At 48.2% G+C, this 26944-nt stretch overlaps 1 long non-coding RNA gene across 1 annotated transcript; it reads left to right on the top strand.

The window, feature by feature from the left end:
* Positions 1 to 1847: 1847 nt before the first annotated feature.
* LOC124027379 lies at positions 1848 to 25862 on the top strand. Its single transcript, XR_006837401.1, has 4 exons — positions 1848 to 2054; positions 2161 to 2214; positions 10966 to 11056; positions 25821 to 25862. It is a non-coding gene; the product is annotated as an uncharacterized LOC124027379 (long non-coding RNA).
* Positions 25863 to 26944: the final 1082 nt, after the last annotated feature.

Below are 26944 nucleotides of genomic sequence, written 5' to 3'. Positions count from 1 at the left end.
TACTATACATGTGATCATACTTTACTATACATGTGATCATACTTTACTATACATGTGATCATACTTTACTATACATGTGATCATACTTTACTATACATGTAATCATACTTTAATGTGATCATACTTTACTATAAATGTGATCATACTTTACTATACATGTGATCATACTTTGCTATACATGTGATCATACTTTCCTATACATGTGATCATACTTTAATGTGATCATACTTTGCTATTAATGTGATCATACTTTACTATACATGTGATCATACTTACTATTAATGTGATCATACTTTACTATACGTGTGATCATACGTTACTATTTTTTATTCTGCAAGCCTGAGTGAAATGCTGGTTGGTGGTTGGTTAGATGAGCACTTGTAGCAGGCTCATATCTATATTTTGAAGGCTGCCATTACAGTAAAGGTAACAGGCAGCTTTTTTGTTGTTTGTGAACTTAAACGAATCACGACGCGGCGCAGGATATCACCAGTGATTGGCTGCTATGTAATGGATAGTTTGACTGTCAAATCCCATGTGTTGGTTGGTGTGTGTTGCAAGTTACTTTACTACATTTACATTATTTATTTTTTTCATTTTGTTGGACATTTTAGTCGTTTAGTAGATGGAGCAATTAGGGTTAAGTGCCTTGCTCAAGGGCACATCGATAGGTTTTGTATTTTCTTTTACCTGGTCATCTCGGGATCTGACCCAGCGCCTTTCGGTTACTGGTCCAACGCTGTCAATTCCAGTCTATCTCAGAACTGACTGGTCTTTGACTGGGGAGTTTATTAGTGAGCAGGATAAATGAACTGACTGGTCTTTGTTTTGACTGGGGAGTTTATTAGTGAGCAGGATAAATGAACTGTCTGGTCTTTGACTGGGGAGTTTATTAGTTAGCAGGATAAATGAACTGACTGGTCTTTGTTTTGACTGGGGAGTTTATTAGTGAGCAGGATAAATTAACTGACTGGGGAGTTTATTAGTGAGCAGGATAAATGAACTGTCTTTGTTTTGACTGGGGGGTTTATTAGTGAGCAGGATAAATGAACTGTCTTTGTTTTGACTGGGGAGTTTATTAGTGAGCAGGATAAATGAACTGGCTGGTCTTTGTTTTGACTGGGGAGTTTATTAGTGAGCAGGATAAATGAACTGTCTTTGTTTTGCATGGAGAGTTTATTAGTGAGCAGGATAAATGAACTGTCTTTGTTTTGACTGGGGGTTTATTAGTGAGCAGGATAAATGAACTGTCTTTGTTTTGACTGGGGAGTTTATTAGTGAGCAGGATAAATGAACTGTCTTTGTTTTGACTGGGGGTTTATTAGTGAGCAGGATAAATGAACTGTCTTTGTTTTGACTGGGGAGTTTATTAGTGAGCAGGATAAATTAACTGACTGGGGAGTTTATTAGTGAGCAGGATAAATGAACTGTCTTTGTTTTGACTGGGGGGTTTATTAGTGAGCAGGATAAATGAACTGTCTTTGTTTTGACTGGGGAGTTTATTAGTGAGCAGGATAAATGAACTGGCTGGTCTTTGTTTTGACTGGGGAGTTTATTAGTGAGCAGGATAAATGAACTGTCTTTGTTTTGACTGGGGGTTTATTAGTGAGCAGGATAAATGAACTGTCTTTGTTTTGACTGGGGAGTTTATTAGTGAGCAGGATAAATGAACTGTCTTTGTTTTGACTGGGGAGTTTATTAGTGAGCAGGATAAATGAACTGTCTTTGTTTTGACTGGGGAGTTTATTAGTGAGCAGGATAAATGAACTGTCTTTGTTTTGACTGGGAGTTTATTAGTGAGCAGGATAAATGAACTGACTGGTCTTTGTTTTGACTGGGGAGTTTATTAGTGAGCAGGATAAATGAACTGTCTTTGTTTTGACTGGGGGTTTATTAGTGAGCAGGATAAATGAACTGTCTTTGTTTTGACTGGGGAGTTTATTAGTGAGCAGGATAAACCAGGTCAAACCTGAACGACGCCGGAGCCAATTGTGCGCCGCCCCACGATACTCCCAATCACGGCCGGATGTGATACAGCCTGGATTCGAACCAGGGTCTGTAGTGACACCTCTTGTTCTGAGATGCAGAGACCGTAGACGTCGGTGCCTCTCGGGAGCAGATTAGTGAACTGACCCATCTTTCTTTTCTTCCTTTTTTTAGAGCTCTCAGTACAAGCTGTTGCCAACAAAGAAACAAACTCAAGAGTCAAAACAGGTGAGCCCTGGACCTGTGTGTGGTTTATTTATAGAGACCTGGACCTGTGTGGTTTATTTATAGAGACCTGGACCTGTGTGGTTTATTTATAGAGACCTGGACCTGTGTGGTTTATTTATAGAGACCTGGACCTGTGTGTGGTTTATTTATAGAGACCTGGACGTGTGTGGTTTATTTATAGAGACCTGGACCTGTGTGTGGTTTATTTATAGAGCCCTGGACCTGTGTGTGGTTTTATAGAGCCATGGACCTGTGTGTGTGCCTGCCTGGCCTTTTCCTGTGTGTGTGTGTGTGTGTGTGTGTGTGTGTGTGTGTGTGTGTGTGTGTGTGTGTGTGTGTGTGTGTGTGTGTGTGTGTGTGTGTGTGTGTACTGGAGGTAAAGTCTGGTACACGCAGCACATGCAGTTCTGTTGTAATGTAGCGACCGAGCGGCCAGGCCCCCCTGCTGAGTCAGCGCTGCTGTTCTAAAGGCTCAATGAAACCCCCTGCCACACTTCTGTTGTGGACGGCTGTTTGTGTAGCTCATTGTAGTCGTACAGTTCATGCGGAGACAAAAGACCTGTGACCCCACCCACCCCTGTTCCTATCTCCAGCTACTACCCACCCCTCTTCCAATCCCCCAGGTCCTACCCTGTCCCCTGACCCCCATCCCACAGGTCCTACCCTGACCCCATCCCCCAGGTCCTACCCTGTCCCCTGACCCCCATCCCCCAGGTCCTACCCTGTCCCCTGACCCCCATCCCACAAGTCCTACCCTGTCCCCTGACCCCAATCCCCAGGTCCTACCCTGTCCCCTGACCCCCATCCCACAGGTCCTACCCTGTCCCCTGACCCCAATCCCCCAGGTCCTACACTGTCCTCTGACCCCCATCCCACAGGTCCTACCTACCCTGTCCCCTGACCCCAATCCCCCAGGTCCTACCCTGTCCCCTGACCCCAATCCCCCAGGTCCTACACTGTCCTCTGACCCCCATCCCACAGGTCCTACCCCATCCCCCAGCTTCTACCCTGACCCCATCCCCCAGCTTCTATCCTGACCCCATCCCCCAGCTTCTATCCTGACCCCCATGCCACAGGTCCTACCCTGTCCTCTGTATAACATACCCCTATAGGCCTGTATATCATACCCCTATAGACCTTTAGCCTGTATAACATACCCCTATAGGCCTGTAGCCTGTATAACATACCCCTATAGGCCTGTAGCCTGTATATCATACCCCTATAGACCTTTAGCCTGTATATCATACCCCTATAGGCCTGTTGCCTGTATAACATACCCCTATAGGCCTGTAGCCTGTATAACATACCCCTATAGGCCTGTAGCCTGTATAACATACCCCTAGGCCTGTAGCCTGTATAACATACCCCTATAGGCCTGTAGCCTGTATAACATACCCCTATAGGCCTGTAGCCTGTATAACATAGGCCTGTAGCCTGTATAACATACCCCTATAGGCCTGTAGCCTGTATATCATACCCCTATAGGCCTGTAGCCTGTATATCATACCCCTATAGTCCTTTAGCCTGTATAACATACCCCTATAGGCCTGTATAACATACCCCTATAGGCCTGTAGCCTGTATATCATACCCCTATAGGCCTGTAGCCTGTATATCATACCCCTATAGGCCTGTAGCCTGTATAACATACCCCTATAGGCCTGTAGCCTGTATAACATACCCCTATAGGCCTGTAGCCTGTATATCATACCCCTATAGGCCTGTAGCCTGTATATCATACCCCCTATAGGCCTGTAGCCTGTATATCATACCCCTATAGGCCTGTAGCCTGTATATCATACCCCTATAGTCCTTTAGCCTGTATAACATACCCCTATAGGCCTGTATAACATACCCCTATAGGCCTGTAGCCTGTATATCATACCCCTATAGGCCTGTAGCCTGTATATCATACCCCTATAGGCCTGTAGCCTGTATAACATACCCCTATAGGCCTGTAGCCTGTATAACATACCCCTATAGGCCTGTAGCCTGTATATCATACCCCTATAGGCCTGTAGCCTGTATATCATACCCCCTATAGGCCTGTAGCCTGTATATCATACCCCTATAGGCCTGTAGCCTGTATAACATACCCCTATAGGCCTGTAGCCTGTATATCATACCCCTATAGGCCTGTAGCCTGTATATCATACCCCTATAGTCCTTTAGCCTGTATAACATACCCCTATAGGCCTGTATAACATACCCCTATAGGCCTGTAGCCTGTATATCATACCCCTATAGGCCTGTAGCCTGTATATCATACCCCTATAGGCCTGTAGCCTGTATAACATACCCCTATAGGCCTGTAGCCTGTATAACATACCCCTATAGGCCTGTAGCCTGTATATCATACCCCTATAGGCCTGTAGCCTGTATATCATACCCCCTATAGGCCTGTAGCCTGTATATCATACCCCTATAGGCCTGTAGCCTGTATATCATACCCCTATAGGCCTGTAGCCTGTATAACATACCCCTATAGGCCTGTAGCCTGTATAACATACCCCTATAGGCCTGTAGCCTGTATAACATACCCCTATAGGCCTGTAGCCTGTATAACATACCCCTATAGGCCTGTAGCCTGTATAACATACCCCTATAGGCCTGTAGCCTGTATAACATACCCCTATAGGCCTGTAGCCTGTATAACATGCCCCTATAGGCCTGTAGGCCTGTATAACATACCCCCTGCGCTAATTATCAGGGCTACTTTTCTTGGACAGAGGAACAAGCAGCCAGCCTCTGACATCATCATCCTCATGCTAATGAAGGCTGATGTCATCATGGCTGAATGCTACATTAGCCACGCGCCGCCAGACACTGACTTACTGTTCACGGTGTGAGTGTGGATGCATTCCAACACGTTGTGGAGGTTAGCGGGCGTGTTAGCCTTTCTATGTAGCCTGGCTCTGCTCTCACTCCCAGGCAGCCATTTTTAAGTGGTCGATTCACTTTCAATACACACTTAAGTGTTTATTTGCCCTGTTCTGACTGGGGGGGTGGCCCCACCCGTTCTGTATACTGGCTACGGCATCTGAAAATGGACAAACTGCACTAGTGACTTAAAAAATTATTTTTTTGCGACTCTCCAAGTGGGAAACTGACGATCAGCAACTTCTCCCAGGTGGTGACAGAAATTAAAACAAGAGGCTCCCACGCTGAGGTCTGTCCAACGCTGGTCAAACCAAGCTGACTCTACACTCCAAGACTGCTTCCATCACGTGGACTGGGACATGTTTCGTATTGCGTCAGATGGGAATATTGACGAATACGCTGATTCGGTGTGCGAGTTCATTAGAACGTGCGTCGAAGATGTCGTTCCCATAGCAACGATAAAAACATTCCCTAACCAGAAACCGTGGATTGATGGCAGCATTCGCGTGAAACTGAAAGCGCGAACCACTGCTTTTAATCAGGGCAAGGTGTCTGGCAACATGACTGAATACAAACAGTGCAGCTATTCCCTCCGTAAGGCTATTAAACAAGCTAAGCGTCAGTACAGAGACAAAGTGGAATCTCAATTCAATGGCTCAGACACAAGAGGCATGTGGCAGGGTCTACAGTCAATCACGGACTACAAGATGAAATCCAGCCCAGTCACGGACCAGGATGTCTTGCTCCCAGGCAGACTAAATAACTTTTTGCCCGCTTTGAGGACAATACAGTGCCACTGACACGGCCTGCAACGGAAACATGCAGTCTCTCCTTCACTGCAGCCGAGGTGAGTAAGACATTTAAACGTGTTAACCCTCGCAAGGCTGCAGGCCCAGACGGCATCCCCAGCCGCGCCCTCCGAGCATGCGCAGACCAGCTGGCCGGTGTGTTTACGGACATATTCAATCAATCCCTATACCAGTCTGCTGTTCCCACATGCTTCAAGAGGGCCACCATTGTTCCTGTTCCCAAGAAAGCTAAGGTAACTGAGCTAAACGACTACCGCCCCGTAGCACTCACTTCCGTCATCATGAAGTGCTTTGAGAGACTAGTCAAGACCATATCACCTCCACCCTACCTGACACCCTAGACCCACTCCAATTTGCTTACCGCCCAAATAGGTCCACAGACGATGCAATCTCAACCACACTGCACACTGCCCTAACCCACCTGGACAAGAGGAGTACCTATGTGAGAATGCTGTTCATCGACTACAGCTCGGCATTCAACACCATAGTACCCTCCAAGCTCGTCATCAAGCTCGAGACCCTGGGTCTCTACCCCGCCCTGTGCAACTGGGTACTGGACTTCCTGACGGGCCGCCCCAGGTGGTGAGGGTAGGCAACAACATCTCCTCCCCGCTGATCCTCAACACGGGGCCCCACAAGGGTGCGTTCTGAGCCCTCTCCTGTACTCCCTGTTCACCCACGACTGCGTGGCCACGCACGCCTCCAACTCAATCATCAAGTTTGGCGGACGACACAACAGTGGTAGGCTTGATTACCAACAACGACGAGACGGCCTACAGGGAGGAGGTGAGGGCCCTTGGAGTGTGGTGTCAGGAAAATAACCTCACACTCAACGTCAACAAAACTAAGGAGATGATTGTGGACTTCAGGAAACAGCAGAGGGAACACCCCTATCCACATCGATGGAACAGTAGTGGAGAGGGTAGCTAGTTTTAAGTTCCTCGGCATACACATCACAGACAAACTGAATTGGTCCACTCACACTGACAGCGTCGTGAAGAAGGCGCAGCAGCGCCTATTCAACCTCAGGAGGCTGAAGAAATTCGGCTTGTCACCAAAAGCACTCACAAACTTCTACAGATGCACAATCGAGAGCATCCTGGCGGGCTGTATCACCGCCTGGTACGGCAACTGCTCCGCCCTCAACCGTAAGGCTCTCCAGAGGGTAGTGAGGACTGCACAACGCATCACCGGGGCCAAACCACCTGCCCTCCAGGACACCTACACCACCCGTTGTTACAGGAAGGCCATAAAGATCATCAAGGACATCAACCACCCGAACCACTGCCTGTTCACCCCGCTATCATCCAGAAGGCGAGGTCAGTACAGGTGCATCAAAGCTGGGACCGAGAGACTGAAAAACAGCTTCTATCTCAAGGCCATCAGACTGTTAAATAGCCACCACTAACATTGAGTGGCTGCTGCCAACACACTGTCATTGACACTGACCCAACTCCAGCCATTTTAATAATGGGAATTGATGGGAAATGATGTAAATATATCACTAGCCACTTTAAACAATGCTACCTTATATAATGTTACTTACCCTACATTATTCATCTCATATGCATATGTATATACTGTACTCTACAACATAGACTGCATCCTTATGTAACACATGTATCACTAGCCACTTTAACTATGCCACTTTGTTTACTTTGTCTACACACTCATCTCATATGTATATACTGTACTCGATACCATCTACTGTATGCTGCTCTGTACCATCACTCATTCATATATCCTTATGTACATGTTCCTTATCCCCTTACACTGTGTATAAGACAGTAGTTTTGGAATTGTTAGTTAGATTACTTGTTGGTTATCACTGCATTGTCGGAACTAGAAGCACAAGCATTTCGCTACACTCGCATTAACATCTGCTAACCATGTGTATGTGACAAATAACATTTGATTTGATTTGATTTGATGATTTGACCTCTGACCTCACCCTACTAAGGAAATCACATCTACAACAGCATCTATTTGTTGGGGGGGGGTAGTTGTACTTTCAGTTTATGATTGATATGATTGGTTGGCCATTGAGCCGTTCGACCCCAATGAGTTCATATCTCATGAATGCATTCACCTGGTATTAATGACTTCACCTGGTATTTATGACTTCACCTGGTATTAATGCATTCACCTGGTATTAATGACTTCACCTGGTATTTATGACTTCACCTGGTATTAATGCATTCACCTGGTATTAATGACTTCACCTGGTATTTATGACTTCACCTGGTATTAATGCATTCACCTGGTATTAATGCATTCACCTGGTATTAATGACTTCACCTGGTATTGATGACTTCACCTGGTATTTATGACTTCACCTGGTATAAATGACTTCACCTGGTATTTATGACTTCATCTGGTATAAATGACTTCACCTGGTATTAATGCATTCACCTGGTATTTATGACTTCATCTGGTATAAATGACTTCACCTGGTATTGATGACTTCACCTGGTATTAATGACTTCACCTGGTATTAATGACTTCACCTGGTATTAATGACTTCACCTGGTATTAATGACTTCACCTGGTATTTATGACTTCACCTGGTATTTATGACTTCACCTGGTATTTATGACTTCACCTGGTATTTATGACTTCACTTCTGGTATTAATGACTTCACCTGGTATTAATGACTTCACCTGGTATTAATGACTTCACTTCTGGTAAATCCACACCTCCCACATGGTTCCAAACGTCACATCAGAGTGGGAAACGTGTTGGCCCAACATAACAATTCTGTCACAACATACAATACCAGGAACATTGTGAATGCCTTTTAATTTCCCGGCTGTACCCGAAACCAAAACATGACCCCAAAACCGCTTTAAGTACTGAACTATGGCTTTGTTGAACCCCGTGGTCCCTAGTTAGCCGGTATGACATTACCGTTATGACCCCGTGGTCCCTAGAGCAGCCGGTAGGACATTACCGTTATGACCCTGTGGTCTCTGCAGCAGCCGGTAGGACTTTACCGGTATGACCCCGTGGTCCCTGGAACAGCCGGTAGGACATTACTGTTATGACCCCGTGGTCCCTGGACCAGCCGGTAGGACATTACCGTTATGACCCCGGGGTCCCTAGAGCAGCCGGTATGACCCCGTGGTCCCTGGAGCAGCCGGTGGTGGGTTTTAGTGTCTAAGTATTGAGCCGTGGTGGAGGGGGCAGTAGTGTCGTGGTGGAGGGGGTATTGAGCCGTGGTGGAGTGGGTAGTAGTGTCGTGGTGGAGGGGGGTATTGAGCCGTGGTGGAGGGGGCAGTAGTGTCGTGGTGGAGGGGGTATTGAGCCGTGGTGGAGGGGGTAGTAGTGTCGTGGTGGAGGGGGTATTGAGCCGTGGTGGAGGGGACAGTAGTGTCGTGGGTGTAGGGGGTATTGAGCCGTGGTGGAGGGGCAGTAGTGTCGTGGTGGAGGGGGTATTGAGCCGTGGTGGAGGGGGCAGTAGTGTCGTGGTGGAGGGGGGCAGTAGTGTCGTGGTGGAGGGGGCATTGCGCCGTGGTGGAGGGGCATTGCGCCGTGGTGGGGAGGGGGCATTGCGCCGTGGTGGAGGGGGCATTGCGCCGTGGTGGAGGGGCATTGCGCCGTGGTGGAGGGGGCATTGCGCCGTGGTGGAGGGGGCATTGCGCCGTGGTGGAGGTGGGCATTGCGCCGTGGTGGAGGGGGCATTGCGCCGTGGTGGAGGGGGTATTGAGCCGTGGTGGAGGGGGTATTGAGCCGTGGTGGAGGGGGCAGTAGTGTCGGGTGGAGGGGTATTGAGCCGTGGTGGAGGGGGCATTGCGCCGTGGTGGAGGGGGCATTGCGCCGTGGTGGAGGGGGTATTGAGCCGTGGTGGAGGGGGTATTGAGCCGTGGTGGAGGGGGTATTGCGCCGTGGTGGAGGGGGTATTGAGCCGTGGTGGAGGGGGTATTGAGCCGTGGTGGAGGGGGTATTGAGCCGTGGTGGAGGGGGTATTGAGCCGTGGTGGAGGGGGTATTGAGCCGTGGTGGAGGGGGTATTGAGCCGTGGTGGAGGGGGTATTGAGCCGTGGTGGAGGGGGGTATTGAGCCGTGGTGGAGGGGGTATTGAGCCGTGGTGGAGGGGTATTGAGCCGTGTGGAGGGGTATTGAGCCGTGGTGGAGGGGGCATTGAGCCGTGGTGGAGGGGGTATTGAGCCGTGGTGGAGGGGGTATTGAGCCGTGGTGGAGGGGGTATTGAGCCGTGGTGGAGGGGGCATTGAGCCGTGGTGGAGAGGGGGTATTGAGCCGTGGTGGAGGGGGTATTGAGCCGTGGTGGAGGGGGTATTGAGCCGTGGTGGAGGGGGTATTGAGCCGTGGTGGAGGGGGCATTGCGCCGTGGTGGAGGGGGTATTGAGCCGTGGTGGGAGGGGTATTGAGCCGTGGTGGAGGGGGTATTGAGCCGTGGTGGAGGGGGTATTGAGCCGTGGTGGAGGGGGCATTGCGCCGTGGTGGAGGGGGTATTGAGCCGTGGTGGAGGGGGTATTGAGCCGTGGTGGAGGGGGCAGTAGTGTCGTGAAGCTGCTTGGTGTCAGACTGGCCTTTTTGTTCCCTTGGCGACCCTGAAGTCAACAAACTTTGAGTTCCCACGCCGACCTGCTTCTCCAGAAAGACCTCACCCTCCAACTCTCCTCTTTATAGGCAGAGACGGTGGTTAGACTGAAAACGTTTTTCGGAGGGGAGGGGGGGGGCGTTCTGGAAATTTGCCAACTATTTAAAAAAAAAAAGTGTCTTGTCGCATAAAAGTTGTGCATAATATCCAGACTGATTAAACAAGGCTCCAAACCCAGAACCAAGTATCGGAGCCTGGACAAAAGTAGCAATACACTACAAAGGGAGTAGGGTGCACGACGTAGGGGGCGGGGCGCACTACCTAGGGAGCGGGGTGCACTATGTAGGGTGCACGACGTAGGGCTCACCCTATTACGGAATAGAAACATGTTCTGGTCAGTACCCCCAGAGACAGGACCCAATAGTCGGAGCTCCCCCAGGAACACAAGGCCCTTGTGTGGTGTATATAGACCTAACGCCCCCGCCCCACTCTGCCTCTACAGGGAACCCGCCCATAGAAGACAGAACAGTGGATGGAAGAGCGCGAGAGAGAGTGAAGAGGACGGAGGTTAAGATACAGGGGCTGGTCAACAGGTAAGAACCTTTTAGACATCATCAACATCATTTGGGGCGGCAGCGTAGCCTAGTGGTTAGAGCGTTGGACTAGTAACCGAAAGGTTGCAAGTTCAAATCCCCAAGCTGACAAGGTACAAATCTGTCGTTCTTCCCCCTGAACAGGCAGTTAACCCTCCTAAGCCGTCATTGAAAATAAGAATTTGTTCTTAATTAACCTCTTAACCTTTTCACCGGCCAACATCCAGTGAAAATGCAGAGCGCCAAATTAAAGCTACACTTGTTGTCAATCCAGCCAATATGTCAGATTTCAAAAATGCTTTACTATAAAGCAAACGATCGCTATTATCTGAGGATAGCACCCTCAGTAAACAAAGAAATTAGAATTTGTTCTTCACTGACCTGTCTAGTTAAAGAGGTATAATAACAATAATAATAATAATAATAATCACAATAATAATAATTACAATAATAATATATAATAATACCAATAATAATAACAATAATAATAATAATAACAATAATAATATATAATAATACCAATAATAATAACAATAATAATAATAATAACAATAATAATAATAACAATAATAATAATAACAATAATAATATATAATAACAATAATTATCACAATAATAATAATAACAATAATATATAATAATAACAATAATAATAACAATAATAATAATAATAGTAACAATAATAATAATATATAACAATAATAACAATAATAATAATATATATTAACAACAATAATAATAATAACAATAATTATCACAATAATAATAATAACAATAATAATATATAATAATAACAATAATAATAACAATAATAATATATAATAATACCAATAATAATAACAATAATAATAATAATAACAATAATAATAATAACAATAATAATAATAATAATAATAATAATAACAATAATAATAACAATAATAATAATAACAATAATAATAATAACAATAATAATAATAACAATAATAATAATAACAATAATAATAATAAACAATAATAATATATAATAACAATAATTGTCACAATAATAATAATAACAATAATATATAATAATAACAATAATAATAACAATAATAATAATAATAGTAACAATAATAATAATATATAACAATAACAATAATAACAATAACAATAATATATATTAACAACAATAATAATAATAACAATAATTATCACAATAATAATAATAACAATAATAATAATATATAATAATAACAATAATAATAACAATAATAATAATAGTAACAATAATAATAATATATAACAATAACAATAATAACAATATATAATAATAACAATATATAACAATATATAATAATAACAATATATAACAATAATAATAGTAACAACAATAATAATAATAATAGTAACAATAATAATAGTAACAATAATAATAGTAACAATAATAACAATAATAATAGTAACACTAATAATAGTAACAATAATAATAATAATAATAATAGTAACAATAATAATAGTAACAATAATAATAGTAACAATAATAACAATAATAATAATAATAGTAACAATAATAATAGTAACAACAATAATATAACAATTTTAACAATAATAATAATATGAATAACAATATATAACAATAATAATAATAACAATAATAACAATAATAATAATAACAATAATCATCATCATCATCATAATAATAAATCAACATAATACCCGTTTTAGAATTCTGTTGATATTGATGTTTAATCTACCAGGACTGACACTATTGGCTGTCCTCTGTTTGAACCCTCCCCGTTTGGCCCTCTGAAGAGCCAATAGATTCTCTGCCTCGGGTTAGACATACTGCTGCTGTGGTTTGAACCTCCCCTTTTGGCCCTCTGAAGAGCCAATAGATTCTCTGCCTCGGGTTAGACGTACTGCTGTTGTGTTTTGAACCCTCCCCTTTGGCCCTCTGAAGAGGTTTCTGTGGTAACACAAGTAGCCTTGGCCCCCTGCTCAGCCCAGTAGCCTTGGCCCGGCTCAGCCCGTAGCCTTGGCCCCCGGTTCAGCCCGTAGCCTTGGCCCCCCGGCTCAGCCCGGTAGCCTTGGCCCCGGCTCAGCCGGTAGCCTTGGCCCCCCGGCTCAGCTCTTGTGTTTGACCCTACATCGTTTCCCAGGCAGGCGGGGGCCCCTGAGACAACATGGTGGGCTGCAGTCACAACACTAACGGAGAATCTCAATTTAATTTCTTGGATTTTTTTCACCGCTGCCTCAAAACCCCATTGGATGAGATCAGAGGGGAGGGACATCCAACCTTCGTTCAATTGGTTTTGAGAAGGTTAGATGTCCTCCCGCTTCTGATCTTCTCATCTAATTGGTTTTGAGAAGGTTAGATGCCCCCCCCCTCTCTGATCTTCTCATCTAATTGGTTTTGAGAAGGTGATGAGGAAAGAGAACGTGAGAAATCAAGGAAATGACATTTTTTCAATGAAATAATTAGAATTCTTAAGTTTTTAGGCCTACTTCCTTTTAATTGAGGAAATGGAACAGAATTGACCCGTGGAACTCTGGTGGGAGAACCAATGGAGCCGGGGGACAGTGTGCCCAGGCCAATGGGTTGTTTTTACTGGTTGGAGAGATACAGTTGATCATCGGGCAGGGTTTGTGGGTCTCAGTAGCAGAGTTAACTTATCTCCTGTCTTAGACAGCCACAGCCGGGTCCCCAACACAGAGTAGCTACTAGCTAGTTACATGTTGTTAGCCTAGCTGTTCTGCAGGGTAGCTAGTTACATGTTGTTAGCCTAGCTGTTCTGCAGGGTAGCTACTAGCTAGTTACATGTTGTTAGCCTAGCTGTTCTGCAGGGTAGCTAGTTACATGTTGTTAGCCTAGCTGTTCTGCAGGGTAGCTACTAGCTAGTTACATGTTGTTAGCCTAGCTGTTCTGCAGGGTAGCTAGTTACATGTTGTTAGCCTAGCTGTTCTGCAGGGTAGCTACTAGCTAGTTACATGTTGTTAGCCTAGCTGTTCTGCAGGGTAGCTACTAGCTAGGTACCTGTTGTTAGCCTAGCTGTTCTGCAGGGTAGCTACTAGCTAGTTACATGTTAGCCTAGCTGTTCTGCAGGGTAGCTACTAGCTAGGTACATGTTGTTAGCCTAGCTGTTCTGCAGGGTAGCTACTAGCTAGGTACATGTTGTTAGCCTAGCTGTTCTGCAGGGTAGCTACTAGCTATGTACATGTTGTTAGCCTAGCTGTTCTGCAGGGTAGCTACTAGCTAGGTACATGTTGTTAGCCTAGCTGTCCTGCAGGGTAGCTACTGGCTAGTTACATGTTAGCCTAGCTGTTCTGCAGGGTAGTTACTAGCTAGGTACATGTTGTTAGCCTAGCTGTTCTGCAGGGTAGCTACTAGCTAGTTACATGTTAGCCTAGCTGTTCTGCAGGGTAGCTACTAGCTAGGTACATGTTGTTAGCCTAGCTGTTCTGCAGGGTAGCTACTAGCTAGGTACATGTTGTTAGCCTAGCTGTTCTGCAGGGTTGCTACTAGCTAGTTACATGTTGTTAGCCTAGCTGTTCTGCAGGGTACCTACTAGCTAGGTACATGTTGTTAGCCTAGCTGTTCTGCAGGGTTGCTACTAGCTAGTTACATGTTGTTAGCCTAGCTGTTCTGCAGGGTAGCTACTAGCTAGTTACATGTTGTTAGCCTAGCTGTTCTGCAGGGAAGCCAGTAGCTAGTTATATGTTGTTAGCCTAGATAGTCAGAGGGCGGCCTATCTCTCCTCTTTCCTGTCTTCTAGTTAGTTTATTTTTAGTACAGGGTTGTGTATATAAGGTGTAAGAGACTGAGCCAAGCATTTCCTTCCCTGGGGGACAGTAAAGTTAAGTTTCCTGTTGTGTTGTCATCGTGCTCTCTGCTCTGTCACTCTGTCGATTAGCTGTTAGGCTAAACACCCCGCCGGTCCTGACGAGCAACAGGGGGGGTGCAGGCTTTCATTCTCCTCTCCGTTCTCTCTCTTTCCTCTCCTCTCCGTTCTCTCTCTTCCTCTCCTCTCCGTTCTCTCTCTTCCTCTCCTCTCGTTCTCTCTCTCTTCCTCTCCGTTCTCTCTCTCTTCCTCTCCGTTCTCTCTCTCTTCCTCTCCGTTCTCTCTCTCTTCCTCTCCTCTCCCTGGTTTGAATCGTCGAGCTGGCAATGTGGAAAAATCTGCCGTTCTGCCCTTTAAGCAAGGCAGTTAAACCCCCAAAACAACAACTAGTTCCTGGGTGCTGGTGACATGGATGTCCCCCTCAGGCACCAGCTGTAGAGATCAGCTATAGACACGACAAGATCGGAACACCTAGTCCACATACCAGCACCTAACCCAGCACCCAGTCCACATACCAGCACCTAACCCAGCACCTAGTCCACATACCAGCACCTAACCCAGCACCTAGTCCACATACCAGCACCTAACCCAGCACCTAGTCCACATACCAGCACCTAACCCAGCACCTAGTCCACATACCAGCACCTAACCCAGCACCTAGTCCACATACAGCACCTAACCCAGCACCTAGTCCACATACCAGCACCTAACCCAGCACCCAGTCCACATACCAGCACCTAACCCAGCACCTAGTCCACATACCAGCACCTAGTCCACATTCCAACACATAACCCAACACCTAGTCCACATTCCAACACCTAGTCCACATTCCAACACCTAGTCCACATACCAGCACCTAACCCAACACCTAGTCCACATACCAGCACCCAGTCCACATACCAGCACCTAACCCAGCACCTAGTCCACATACCAGCACCTAACCCAGCACCCAGTCCACATACCAGCACCTAACCCAGCACCCAGTCCACATACCAGCACCTAACCCAGCACCTAGTCCACATACCAGCACCTAGTCCACATACCAGCACCTAACCCAACTCCTAGTCCACATTCCAACACATAACCCAACACCTACTCCACATTCCAGCACCTAGTCCACATTCCAACACCTATCTCTCTCCACCTAGCTTCTCTCTCTGTCTCTCTGAGGTTTTGTTGCCACGGAATCAGATCCTTTTCTAAGCCTGTTGTATAACAGCGACTAGAGTTCCCTGTTCTCACAGTCATCAGAGTTGAGGAGGACTAGAACACCTGTGCTGCTATCTCTCCTCTCTGGGCTCTGGGCCGTGTTTACGAACAGACACACACATGCTGTTCTTCTAGAGGTGGTGTGGAATTACCAGACTGACGCTGCACAGCCTGGTGTCCATGATATTCTCCTGAGGGAGGATCGCTGTCACTAAGTGTCTGTGTTAGTGGTTGGATCAGGAGAAGTAGGGAGGCAGGGAGGAGGGAGGCAGGGAGGATCACTGTCACTAAGTGTCTGTGTTAGTCAGTGGTTGGATCAGAGAAGTAGGGAGGAGGGAGAAGAGGATCACTGTCACTAAGTGTGTTGTGTCTGTTTTAGTCAGTGGTTGGATCAGGAGAAGTGTGGAGGAGGGAAGAGGATCTCTGTCACTGAGTGTGAGTCAGTGGTTGGATCAGGAGAAGTAGGGAGGGAGAGGAGGCAGGCAGGCAGGCAGGCAGGCAGGAGGCAGGCAGGGAGGCAGGCAGGGAGGCAGGCAGGGAGGCAGGCAGGAGGCAGGCAGGAGGCAGGCAGGGAGGGAGGCAGGGAGGGGAGGGAGGGAGAAGAGGATCACCGTCACTAAGTGTGTTGCGTCTGTTTTATTCAGTGGTTGGATCAGGAGAAGTGTGGAGCCAGGCAGCTGAAAGGTTTTAGAGGATACTGGAGGATGAGGAAGACAGGATGAGGAAGACAGGATGAGGAAGAGAGGATGAGGAAGAGAGGATGAGGAAGAGAGGATGAGGAAGAGAGGATGAGGAAGAGAGGATGAGGAAGAGAGGATGAGGAAGAGAGGATGAGGAAGAGAGGATGAGGAGAGTATGAGAAGGAAGTATGAGGATGAGGAAGTAGGAGAAGTTCTGTTGTCTGACACTCACATCAAAGTACACAGGAGTATCCAACCTCCTCCTTCCTTCTTCTCCTTCCTCTTCTTCTCCTTCCTCTTCTTCTCCTTCCTCTTCTTCTCCTTCCTCTTCTTCTCCTTCCTCTTCTTCTCCTTCCTCTTCTTCTCCTTCCTCTTCTTCTCCTTCCTCTTCTCCTTCCACTTCTTCTCCTTCCTCTTCTTCTCCTTCCGCTTCTTCTCCTTCCGCTTCTTCTCCTTCCTCTTCCTCTTCTCCTTCCTCTTCTTCTCCTTCCTCCTCTCCTCCTCTACAGTGTCAGAACATATCAAATCCAGGCAGACTCCTGCTCCTTGGCCTGCCAATCTGAACGACAACCTCCCCACTACACACACTCACACACACACACACACACACACACACACACACACACACACACACACACACACACACACACACACACACACACACACACACACACACACACACTGCTCCGAGCATCTTCAGCAATGCCGACAGGGTCCCCAGCCATCTGCCAGCCCCTCTCCCAGCCTGCCCCTGTGTGCCCAGCCCTGAGCCTAACCACAAACTGACCCCGTGGCTCTAGGAACCTCCCAGTGCAGCTGTCCTCCACACAGCCAGGTGGCGCCCTGCCCCACCGCCAGACAGGCAGCGCTACTAACAGGTAATACAATGTAGATTAGATTACTATAAACATTACCTCACCTAGACTACATCTGGAATGGCTCTCTACTCTGTTTAGTCCACTACTGTTAGTAACATTACCTCACCTAGACTACATCTGGAATGGCTCTCTACTCTGTTTAGTCCACTACTGTTAGCAACATTACTCACCTAGACTACATCTGGAATGGCTCTCTACTCTGTTTAGTCCACTACTGTTAGTAATATTACCTCACCTAGACCACATCTGGAATGGTTCTCAAATATACTGTCAACGCTAAGGTCCTCTGTCTCAGTAGGTTAGTACTGTCAACACTAAGGTCCTCTATCAGTAGGTTAGTACTGTCAACACTAAGGTCCTCTGTCTCAGTAGGTTAGTAGCTCAGTTGGTAGAGCATGGCGCTTTGTAACGCCAGGGTAGTGGGTTCGATCCCCGGGACCACCCATACGTAGAATGTATGCACACATGACTGTAAGTCGCTTTGGATAAAAAGCGTCTGCTAAATGGCATATATTATTATTATTATATTAACACTAAGGTCCTCTCAGTAGGTTAGTACTGTCAACACTAAGGTCCTCTCGTGAGTTAGTACTGTCACACTAAGGTCCTCTCAGTAGGTTAGTACTGTCAACACTAAGGTCCTCAGTAGGTTAGTACTGTCAACACTAAGGTCCTCTCTCAGTAGGTTAGTACTGTCAACACTAAGGTCCTCTCAGTAGGTTAGTACTGTCAGCACTAATGTCCTCTCAGTAGGTTAGTACTGTCAACACTAAGGTCCTCTCTCAGTAGGTTAGTACTGTCAACACTAAGGTCCTCTCAGTAGGTTAGTACTGTCAACACTAAGGTCCTCTCAGTAGGTTAGTACTGTCAACACTAAGGTCCTCTATCAGAAAGTGTAGGTTAGTACTGTCAACACTAAGGTCCTCTCAGTAGTTAGTACTGTCAACACTAAGGTCCTCTCAGTAGGTTAGTACTGTCAACACTAAGGTCCTCAGTAGGGGTTAGTACTGTCAGCACTAAGGTCCTCTCTCAGTAGGTTAGTACTGTCAACACTAAGGTCCTCTCAGTGCAGGTTAGTACTGTCAACACCAAGGTCCTCTAGTAGGTTAGTACTGTCAACACTAAGGTCCTCTCAGTAGGTTAGTACTGTCAACACTAAGTCCTCTCAGTAGGTTAGTACTGTCAACACTAAGGTCCTCTATCAGTAGGTTAGTACTGTCAACACTAAGGTCCTCTGTCTCTGTAGGTTAGTACTGTCAACACGAAGGTCCTCTCAGTAGGTTAGTACTGTCAACACTAAGGTCCTCTATCAGTAGGTTAGTACTGTCAACACTAAGGTCTTCTCAGTAGGTTAGTACTGTCAACACTAAGGTCCTCAGTAGGTTAGTACTGTCAACGCTAAGGTCCTCTATCAGTAGGTTAGTACTGTCAACGCTAAGGTCCTCTATCAGTAGGTTAGTACTGTCAACGCTAAGGTCCTCTCAGTAGGTTAGTACTGTCAACACTAAGGTCCTCTCAGTAGGTTAGTACTGTCAACACTAAGGTCCTCTCAGTAGGTTAGTACTGTCAACACTAAGGTCCTCTCAGTAGGTTAGTACTGTCAACACGAAGGTCCTCTCAGTAGGTTAGTACTGTCAACACTAAAGGTCCTCTATCAGTAGGTTAGTACTGTCAACACTAAGGTCCTCTCAGTAGGTTAGTACTGTCAACACTAAGGTCCTCTCAGTAGGTTAGTACTGTCAACACTAAGGTCCTCTCTCAGTAGGTTAGTACTGTCAACACTAAGGTCCTCTCTCAGTAGGTTAGTACTGTCAACACTAAGGTCCTCTGTCTCTGTAGGTTAGTACTGTCAACACTAAGGTCCTCTATGTCTCAGTAGGTTAGTACTGTCAACACTAAGGTCCTCTCAGTAGGTTAGTACTGTCAACACTAAGGTCCTCTATCAGTAGGTTAGTACTGTCAACACTAAGGTCCTCTCAGTAGGTTAGTACTGTCAACACTAAGGTCCTCTATCAGTAGGTTAGTACTGTCAGCACTAAGGTCCTCTATGTCTCAGTAGGTTAGTACTGTCAACACTAAGGTCCTCTATCAGTAGGTTAGTACTGTCAACACTAAGGTCCTCTATGTCTCAGTATGGTGGTCTGTTTGAAACATGTTGGTATTACAGACTCTGTCAGCGAGAGGTTGAACATGTCAGTGAAGACACTTGCCAGTTTGTCAGCGGTATTGCTCTGAGGACACTTCCTGAGGACACGTCCTGGTAATCCGTCTGGCCCTGTGCTGGGCTAGAGACACTGGGACTGGCCTGGGTAATCCGTCTGGCCCTGCGGCCTTGGGAATGTTGCCTTGTTTAAAGGTGTTGCTCACGTCGGCTACAGAGAGCGTGATCACACAGTCATCCGGAACAGCTGGTGCTCTCATGCATGCTTCATTGTCGCTTGCCTCGGGCTTAACATAAAGGCATTTAGCTCGTCTGATAGGCCCTCGTCACTGGGCAGCTCTCGCGGCTGGGTTTCCCTTCGTAGTCCGTAATAGTTTGAAAGCCCCTGCCACATCCGATGAGGTTCAGAGCCGATTTCTTATAAACGTCAGTTAGTGTCCCGCTCCTTGAAAGCGGCAGCTCTAACCTTTAGCCTTTGGCTTTTGGCTTTCTAGCTTTTAGCTTTCTAGCCTTTAGCTTTCTAGGCCTTTAGCCCTATCCTTTAGCCTTTAGCTAGAGCTGACAGTCTGTAGTATTTGTCTCTTCTTGTAAACCTGCTTTATTTCTTCGTCTGCTTGTCTTCCTGACGCTGTTTTACCATTTTGAATGGTGTTTTTCTTCTATCCCTTGTCTCTTGCTATCCTCCTCTCTCGCTATCCCCCTCTCTCGCTATCCTCCTCTCTCGCTATCCTCCTCTCTTTGCTATCCTCCTCGCTATCCTCCTCTCTCGCTGTCCTCCCCTCTCGCTGTCCTCCTCTCCTCGCTGTCCTCCTCTCTCGCTGTCCTCCTCTCTCTCGCTGACCTCTCGCTGACCTCCTCTCTCGCCTCCTCATTTTCTTTCCTCTCGCTGTCCTCCTCTCTCGCTGTCCTCCTCTCTCTCGCTGTCCTCTCTCTCGCTGTCCTCATTTCTTTCCTCTCTTCTGTCCTGTATCCTAGGCATGGCTCCAATTCAGGACTCGGCCGAGCCTCTCCTAACCAAACAGGTGACAACACTTTTCATTTTACCCCTTTGACCTCGACTCTTCTTCTCTCTGCCTTCCTGGACCTCTCCCTATCCTACTCCAGTCAGACAAGGTCATTCCTGAATCCCAGGTGCCCACGTTAACGTTGGCTGTTGTTACATAGTCTCAGTGTCGGTCATTGTCTGATCTCTTCTACTGTAGACCGTCTCACCTTGTTATTCAAGTTAAACTACCTTTGAACACAGCATGTGCTCCTACAAAGGTAGGGTTAGGGGTTAAAGGTTAAAGGCACAGAACAGCATGTGCTCCTACAAAGGTAGGGTTAGGGTTAAAGACACAGAACAGCATGTGCTCCTACAAAGGTAGGGTTAGGGGTTAAAAGGTAGGGTTAGGGTTAAAGGTAGGGTTAGGGGTTAAAGGTAGGGTTAGGGGTTAAAGACACAGAACAGCATGTGCTCCTACAAAGGTAGGGTTAGGGGTTAAAGGTAGGGTTAGGGTTAAAGGTAGGTTAGGGGTTAAAGGTAGGGTTAGGGGGTTAAAGACACAGAACAGCATGTGCTCCTACAAAGGTAGGGGTTAGGGGTTAAAGGTAGGGTTAGGGGTTAAAGGTAGGGTTAGGGGTTAAAGGTAGGGTTAGGGGTTAAAGGTAGGGTTAGGGGTTAAAGACACAGAACAGCATGTGCTCCTATAAAGGTAGGGTTAGGGGTTAAAGGTAGGGTTAGGGGGTTAAAGGTAGGGTTAGGGGTTAAAGGTAGGGTTGGGGGTTAAAGACACAGAACAGCATGTGCTCCTATAAAGGTACAGGGGTTAAAGGTAGGGTTAGGGGTTAAGGTAGGGTTAGGGGTTAAAGACACAGAACAGCATGTGCTCCTATAAAGGTAGGGTTAGGGTTAAAGGCACAGAACAGCATGTGCTCCTATAAAGGTAGGGTTAGGGTTAAAGGCACAGAACAGCATGTGCTCCTATAAAGGTAGGGTTAGGGGTTAAAGGCACAGAACAGCATGTGCTCCTATAAAGGTAGGGTTAGGGGTTAAAGGTAGGGTTAGAGGTTAAAGGTAGGGTTAGGGGTTAAAGACACAGAACAGCATGTGCTCCTATAAAGGTAGGGTTAGGGGTTAAAGGTAGGGTTAGGGGTTAAAGGTAGGGTTAGGGGTTAAAGACACAGAACAGCATGTGCTCCTATAAAGGTAGGGTTAGGGGTTAAAGGTAGGGTTAGGGGTTAAAGACACAGAACAGCATGTGCTCCTATAAAGGTAGGGTTAGGGGTTAAAGGTAGGGTTAGGGGTTAAAGGTAGGGTTAGGGGTTAAAGGTAGGGTTAGGGGTTAAAGGTAGGGTTAGGGGTTAAAGGTAGGGTTAGGGGTTAAAGACACAGAAAGGAGAGAGGAGGAGGAGGAGGAGGAGAGAACATTCTGACTGAGCAGGCAGACTAGACAACTTTCAAGGAGAGTTGGCAGCCATCGTGTGTGTGTGTGTGTGTGTGTGTGTGTGTGTGTGTGTGTGTGTGTGTGTGTGTGTGTGTGTGTGTGTGTGTGTGTGTGTGTGTGTGTGTGTGTGTGTGTGTGTGTGTGTGTGTGATGACTGGCGAGAATGAGCGTGGCTTTACAGAAAACCAAGGTGGTTAATTGCCAGAAGAGAAGAGCTGGAGACATGAAAGGGTTAATTTAGTTCTGAGGAAGAGGTTCTCCTCGTAAAATAACAAACAGCTCCCTCCCCACACCTCTCTCCTCCCCTCTCCTCCCCTCCCACCCCTCTCTCCTCCCTCCCACCCCTCTCCTCCTCCCCACCCTCCCTCTCCTCCCCACCCTCTCTCCCTCCCTCCCACCCCTCTCTCCTCTCCCTCCCACCCTCTCTCCTCTCTCCCTCCCACCCCTCTCTCCTCTCCCTCCCCACCCCTCTCTCCTCTCCTCCCACCCTCTCTCCTCTCCCTCCCCACCCCTCTCTCCTCTCCTCCCCACCCCTCTCCCTCTCCCTCCCCACCCCTCTCTCCTCTCCCTCCCCACCCCTCTCTCCTCTCCTCCCTCCCACCCCTCTCTCCTCTCCCTCCCCACCCCTCTCTCCTCTCCCTCCCCACCCCTCTCTCCCCTCCCCTCCAACCCTCTCTCCCCCTCCCTCCCCACCCTCTCTCCCCTCCTCCAATGTCCCTCCCCCTCTTTCCTCTTTCTCCCTTCCCTCCAATGTCGTCCCCCTCTTTCCTCTTTCTCCCTTCCTCCGTCCTCCCCTCCTGGTTGGCTGTAGCATCACACTGCTGAAACAAAATGGTGTCTGCTGACTAGACTGACACACACACTGTGACTGTCTGCGTCATGATCACTGACATCACTGGGCTGGGTTAGAGGGACTGGGCTGGGTTAGAGGGACTGGGCTGGGTTAGAGGGACTGGGCTGGGTTAGAGGGACTGGGCTGGGTTAGAGGGACTGTGCTGAGGAGGGACTGGGCTGGAGTTAGAGGGACTGGGCTGGGTTAGAGTGGACTGGTCTGGGTTAGAGGGACTGGGCTGGGTTAGAGGGACTGGGCTGGGTTAGAGGGACTGGGCTGGAGTTAGAGGACTGGGCTGGGTTAGAGGGACTGGGCTGGGTTAGAGTGACTGGGCTGGGTTAGAGGGACTGGGCTGGGTTAGAGGGACTGGGCTGGGTTTGAGGGACTGGGCTGGGTTAGAGGGACTGGGCTGGGTTAGAGGGACTGGGCTGGGTTAGAGGGACTGGGCTGGGTTAGAGGGACTGGGCTGGGTTAGAGGGACTGGGCTGGGATTTAGAGGGACTGGACTGGGTTAGAGGGACTGGGCTGGGTTAGAGGGACTGGGCTGGGTTAGAGGGACTGGGCTGGGTTAGAGGGACTGGGCTGGGTTAGAGGGACTGGGCTGGGTTAGAGGGACTGGGCTGGGTTAGAGGACTGGGCTGGGTTAGAGGGACTGGGCTGGGTTAGAGGGACTGGGCTGGGTTAGAGGGACTGGGCTGGGTTAGAGGGACTGGGCTGGAGTTAGAGGGACTGGGCTGGAGTTAGAGGGACTGGGCTGGGTTAGAGGGGCTGGGCTGGGTTAGAGGGGCTGGGCTGGGTTAGAGGGGCTGGGCTGGGTTAAGGGGCTGGGCTGGGTTAGAGGGGCTGGGCTGGGTTAGAGGGGCTGGGCTGGGTTAGGAGGGGCTGGGCTGGGCTAGGAGGGGCTGGGCTGGGTTAGAGGGACTGGGCTGGGTTAGAGGGACTGGGCTGGGTTAGAGGGACTGGTCTGGGTTAGAGGGACTGGGCTGGGTTAGAGGGACTGGGCTGGGTTAGAGGGACTGGGCTGGGTTAGAGGGACTGGGCTGGGTTAGGGGGACTGGGCTGGGTTAGGGGGACTGGGCTGGGTTAGGGGGACAGGGGCTGGGTTAGAGGGACTGGGCTGGGTTAGAGGGACTGGGCTGGGTTAGAGGGACTGGGCTGGGTTAGAGGGACTGGGCTGGGTTAGAGGGACTGGGCTGGGTTAGAGGGACTGGGCTGGGTTAGAGGGACTGGGCTGGGTTAGAGGGACTGGGCTGGGTTAGAGGGACTGGGCTGGGTTAGAGGGACTGGGTTAGAGGGACTGGGTTAGAGGGACTGGGTTAGAGGGACTGGGTTAGAGGGACTGGGTTAGAGGGACTGGGTTAGAGGGACTGGGTTAGAGGGACTGGGTTAGAGGGACTGGGTTAGAGGGACTGGGCTGGGTTAGAGGGACTGGGCTGGGTTAGAGGGACTGGGCTGGGTTAGAGGGACTGGGCTGGGTTAGAGGGACTGGGCTGGGTTAGAGGGACTGGGCTGGGTTAGAGGGACTGGGCTGGGTTAGAGGGACTGGGCTGGGTTTGATGGACTGGGCTGGGTTTGAGGGACTGGGCTGGGTTAGAGGGACTGGGTTAGAGGGACTGGGTTAGAGGGACTGGGCTGGGTTAGAGGGACTGGGCTGGGTTAGAGGGACTGGGCTGGGTTAGAGGGACTGGGCTGGGTTAGAGGGACTGGGCTGGGTTAGAGGGACTGGGCTGGGTTAGAGGGACTGGGCTGGGTTAGAGGGACTGGGCTGGGTTAGAGGGACTGGGCTGGGTTAGAGGGACTGGGCTGGGTTAGAGGGACTGGGCTGGGTTAGAGGGACTGGGTTAGAGGGACTGGGCTGGGTTAGAGGGGCTGGGTTGGGTTAGAGGGACTGGGCTGGGTTAGAGGGACTGGGTTAGAGGGACTGGGTTAGAGGGACTGGGCTGGGTTAGAGACGCGGGGACTGGGCTGGGTTAGAGGGACTGGGCTGGGTTAGAGGGACTGGGCTGGGTTAGAGGGACTGGGCTGGGTTAGAGGGGCTGGGTTAGAGGGGCTGGGTTAGAGGGGCTGGGTTAGAGACGCGGGGGCTGGGTTAGAGGGACTGGGCTAGAGGGGCTGGGTTAGAGGGACTGGGTTAGAGGGACTGGGCTGGGTCAGAGACACGGGGACTGGGTTAGAGGGGCTGGGTTAGAGACACGGGGGCTGGGCTAGAGACACGGGGGCTGGGCTAGAGGGGCTGGGTTAGAGACACGGGGACTGGGTTAGAGGGGCTGGGTTAGAGACACGGGGACTGGGCTGGGTTAGAGACACGGGGACTGGGCTAGAGACACGGGGGCTGGGCTAGAGACACGGGGCTGGGCTGGGACACGAGGGACTGGGCTGGGTTAGAGACACGGGGACTGGGTTAGAGGGGCTGGGTTAGAGACACGGGGACTGGGCTGGGCTAGAGACACGGGGACTGGGCTAGAGACACGGGGGCTGGGCTAGAGACACAGGGACTGGGCTAGAGACACGGGGGCTGGGCTAGAGACACGGGGCTGGGCTAGAGACACGGGGGCTGGGCTAGAGACACGGGGGCTGGGTTAGAGGGGCTGGGTTAGAGGGACGGGGACTGGGCTGGGTTAGAGGGACTGGAAACAGGTGGACGGCTGGGTTCCATCCCTCCGTTTCCACCAATCCACACGTCAGATCAATGATTAGTGAAAGAATGTCCTGGTGTGTTCTCATGTGAGCTAACCAAACCTCCACCGCCACCCCGTCTCTCCGTCTTCCTGTCCCCAGATCTGGACCACCCTGGCCTGGATTCTCAGTATGAGAATTGCCCTGGAGCTCTGGTTCTCCCTGCAGCAGAGACAGTAACTGGGACACGGTGGGTACTCTCTGAGGTTCTTCAAACGTAAATACCACCATGTTTGGTTTTTGTCACTTGCATTTCAATCTACAAACGTTATAATGTGATACGGCTTTTACGGAAACCCGTTCGGATGTCTCGCCAAAAATGGAACGTAAATCTGTTTTTCTGGTTGTTTTTGGTAAATCCTTTAAATCCTTTACTGTAAAATAAAAAATAGATTGTATGATTTGACTTAATAAGGATCGTTTCCAAGTTTAGTTAGCATTACCCAATGTGAAAACGCTCAGACTTCCCTGACCTGAGAGTGTCTCATCTTGTTTAGACAGAATGGGGAACTAGCTAGTTAGTAATGAAATCAGACTGGTGAACTAGCTAGTTAGTAATGAAATCAGACTGGTGAACTAGATAGTTAGTAATGAAATCAGACTGGTGAACTAGCTAGTTAGTAATGAAATCAGACTGGTTTAGACAGAATGGTGAACTAGCTAGTTAGTAATGAAATCAGACTGGTTTAGACAGAATGGTGAACTAGCTACTTAGTAATGAGATCAGACTGGTGAACTAGCTAGTTAGTCATGAAATCAGACTGGTGAACTAGCTAGTTAGTAATGAAATGAGACTGGTGAACTAGCTAGTTAGTAATGAAATCAGACTGGTGAACTAGCTAGTTAGTAATGAAATCAGACTGGGGAACTAGCTAGTTAGTAATGAACTCAGACTGGTGAACTAGCTAGTTAGTAATGAAATCAGACTGGGGAACTAGCTAGTTAGTAATGAAATCAGACTGGTGAACTAGCTAGTTAGTAATGAAATCAGACTGGTGAACTAGCTAGTTAGTAATGAAATCAGACTGGGGAACTAGCTAGTTAGTAATGAAATCAGACTGGGGAACTAGCTAGTTAGTAATGAAATCAGACTGGGAACTAGCTAGTTAGTAATGAAATCAGACTGGGGAACTAGCTAGTTAGTAATGAAATCAGACTGGGGAACTAGCTAGTTAGTAATGAAATCAGACTGGGGAACTAGCTAGTTAGTAATGAAATCAGACTGG

Source organism: Oncorhynchus gorbuscha, unplaced genomic scaffold, assembly GCF_021184085.1.
Source record: "Oncorhynchus gorbuscha isolate QuinsamMale2020 ecotype Even-year unplaced genomic scaffold, OgorEven_v1.0 Un_scaffold_3156, whole genome shotgun sequence".
Classification (NCBI taxonomy): Eukaryota; Metazoa; Chordata; class Actinopteri; order Salmoniformes; family Salmonidae; genus Oncorhynchus; species Oncorhynchus gorbuscha.
The sequence above is the reverse complement of the archived record's forward strand: the minus strand, read 5'-3'. Positions and strand labels throughout refer to the sequence as shown.